Below are 3636 nucleotides of genomic sequence, written 5' to 3' on the forward strand. Positions count from 1 at the left end.
TGGTAAAGAGTGTGCATTTTTAAAGCTGATAGTGATTCACACTTAGCAATAACATTCAAAATGTTCAGCTTAAAAATAGGCATATGTCAAATTTCCCTTTGTCATTGATTCTACTTATCATCTAGGAAGGTTGTCCATTGTCATTTAAGAAAAAAAAATCAAAGAGAAGCAAATACAGAAAAAAGAAAACATAATATGACCTATTACAAAATATTAATGAATTTCACAAAGGAGTTGGTTATAAGGAAGATCCATACATTTTATTCATTTATTTTTGACTTAGTTATTAAGATTGCTTGCTTTATATGTTATAAAGAAGAATAGCAGGAAACTGTAAATTAAAACAAAACCAAACCAAAAACCTTGCTCCCTCTTCCCCAAAAGGCAGTTGATCATGCTGTATTGTCTTTAATTGAGTTCAAAGACTTCCAATCGTGCCCCCTCACCCCTCACTCACTTCACCCACTGCTCTGTTTGCCCCAATACCCTTGCCACAGCAAAGGGAAATCCAAGGTCTGCTGCCTTTGCCAACAACAAAAGTGTTGGAGAGCCAGGTGGCAAACCTGTTGCCATTGGCATTGTCACATGAACTGCATCAAAAGAACCAGGGTGTTGGTCTTTTTTGGTGATCGTGCTAGTTCTTCCCAGGTTAGCATTTCCAGTCACCACACAGGTTACCAGTGTCAAACTTGATGAAATCAGTAATTTTGCTAGTCTCCAGTCTAAATAGTGTCATTCACCTTGATGAGGGGCTCAGGGTATGGGGCAAGCATCATGGGTTTGCAGATGAGGGATTCCTTTTGTGTCCACTAAGATCTTCCTCACTTTGTACAACTTGTACCTGTCCTACTCAGGTGTAATCCGATGAACAGCAAAGCAACCCTTGGTGCGTTACAGATCAGACAGAAATTCTCTCTGGTCTTGTCAATGCTGATCACATCCATAAGGCCAGCAAGGGAGGTTATATAGCTTTGGGCCATGCCATCAGTCTTAATAAACTGTTGTGTGCACCTCTTCTTTACTTCATCTCCTGTTAGGGCATACTTAAGTCTGTTCCTTGAGAAAATGATGAGAGAGACACATTCTTTCAGCTTGTGGTGACTAGTCGGTGGCCAGGGGGCAAACACACCGGTCAGTTTATCCAGCATCAGTGCTTTGGAGATGCCATGTGCTTCAGATACTTCTTGGGACCATGAGCCATGGCTGTGCTAGACACAGGAAAAGCATAGATCCACACATTTTCATGGAATTGCTATAAATTAGTGACATACCTTAAAAACAACCAATGAAGCAGATGTAGCAGATGTTTGTTCTTGAAACCAGAAAACAACAGTAACCCAAAAGAATACCAATCAGGAAAGGGTTCGCTGTTTAATGAATGTTATTGGGATAACGAGATATCAATATCAAGAACTATGTGAATTCTTACCTTGTATTGTACAACGAAATAAAGCCCATGGTAAAAGCTTGAAAGTATGAGAGTGTTACAGCGTGGAAGGTTGGTCGTCACTACTGTCAATCAAAAATATCAAAGTAGCATGAAAAATACAGCAAAAGAACACACACAAAATACACAGGCTAACCATTCATTATGGAAATCAATATGTAAATAACTCTAGGATCCATCTTTTAAATGAACTAAAATTGATTTATATGATCAAAACCCAGTACACTGGGAGGGTGTACAGACCCCTGCACTAACAACAGGCAGTAAGCTATGAGCAGTGCATCTGTTCAGAAAGCCATCCAGCAATATTTAAAAACATTATTAAATTGTTTTGCATGTTAACAAAATAGTCATAACTTGTAGATATAATCTCATTCCCCTCAAAATTCCAAATTATCAAAATATCAAGTTATACATGAATGTTTAATGGCAACACTTTAACAGCAAGATGTTAAAAACAGCCCAAAGCCCACTAATAAATAGAGGCTTCCCCAGATGAGGAGGACGTCTTGTGGAGCACCTTCCTCCCCACTCACGCCCTCTCAGGGAACGACAGCACCACGGCACAGTAACCCATCAGAAACCTAAGGCTTCTTTTTTCTTTTGATTTTTAAAATTTAATTCTTGTTCAAGTAGTTTTCTGTCATATTCCCAGCCCTGCCACCCCCTGCTCTCCACCTCCCTTCCATTTCCGCCCCCCACCTTACTTATTGTCCATGTGTCCTTTATACTGGTTCATGTGAGTCCTTCCCCTTTTCCCCTATGATTCTCTCCCCTCTCCCCTCTGGTCCCTGTCAGCCTGTTCTGTGTTTCAGTGTCTTTGGTCATATTTTGCTTGCTTGTTTATTTTATTGTTTAGATTCCTGTTAACGGTGATATTATATGGCATTAGTCTTTCACCGCCTGGCTTATTTTGCTCAGCATAATGCTTCCCAGTTCCATCCATGATGTTCCAAAGGGTAGGAGCTTCTTTCTGCACCATATTCTAGCCCTTCCTCCATCATTCACTTCCTAAATGGTTTTGGCCTCCAATGTCAATTTTCTCCAACCCATTTTCTGCAGTGGTGCCTGGGTGCCAGTTCTGAAACTTGAATCTACCTGAAACCCTGTCATGTCCATGTTCCTCTCCACAATTGCCCACAAACATAAAATCCAAGCAGCCTGTCATCCAGTGTCCTCCCAGATCTGGCCCTACCTACCACTTTATTTTTCACCCCACCCCCCCAATCCCACACACATCCTATTCCTGAAACGTCTGGACAGTTTTCAGCTCAAATCCATCATGCTGTTGACGACCCTGCACCTTTGCCTAAAACGCCCTCGTCTACCCTCCTGTCCTCCTGCCAAACACGCCTCATCTCTTAACCTAACTCATACTTCACTTCCTCATCAATTGCTCCGAACATAGCAGGGTTGAAGTGCGTGCTCTTCACCTCAGACATGAAAAAAACATACTACTACATTTATTTTCTCTATATTATATTATTCTTCCTTAATGATAGGGACTGTGGCATGGGGGGCACCCCAATTTGCCAACTAAAGGCAATTCACTGCCTTTGGATTTAAAATTGGTGCTTTCAGGAAGATAGGGGAGGTTCCAACTCTTCACGACACGATTTCTTCCCCTTCAGAGGATCTCATGCACCACCCCCACGTTTCCCGGGAAGGCACCTGGGTACCCAGAAATACATGTCTTCACTGAGGTGGGGTGACATGCCTCAGTCTCCTCCCTGGATTGCTGAGATGCTATTTGCCTTATGAGCTTTCTGAAGGTACACACTGGTGGCTGCCGAGACATGGCTTGTCCAACTCGGTTGTTTGGACATTACGATGACGCCAACTGCAAAAATTTGTGACATCTGGCATCACCCCAGTGAGGAAACAGCCTTGTTCCAAGCCCAGGGACCTTTCCAGTCTCCTCGTGTTTGTTATTTAACAGCCATGCGCTGAGATGCATGGAGCCTCTGGATGTCCTCAGTGCCAGGTGCAGGCTGCAGGCACCTGCAGCATCATCTCAGACTCAAAGTTAGACCCCTCCTCAGCCAATGCTATTCCACTGGCCTTCTGTCATCCTGGATGCAACGAAGTGGTGAATTGATCCTGAATAATACCTCCCAAATCAAGGAACTGTCCCAACATTCTTGGCTGCTGCAAAACTACCTGGCTGTTTTTACATCGTTTCCAACATG

The 3636-nt window shown here is 42.7% G+C and overlaps 1 pseudogene; it reads right to left on the minus strand.

Moving 5' to 3' along the window:
- Positions 1 to 453: 453 nt before the first annotated feature.
- LOC118981222 (40S ribosomal protein S4-like) lies at positions 454 to 1201 on the minus strand (annotated as a pseudogene).
- Positions 1202 to 3636: the final 2435 nt, after the last annotated feature.

The sequence above is a fragment of the Sturnira hondurensis genome, unplaced genomic scaffold, assembly GCF_014824575.4.
Source record: "Sturnira hondurensis isolate 20B ecotype Veracruz unplaced genomic scaffold, ASM1482457v3 Scaffold0023817, whole genome shotgun sequence".
Lineage (NCBI taxonomy): Eukaryota > Metazoa > Chordata > Mammalia > Chiroptera > Phyllostomidae > Sturnira > Sturnira hondurensis.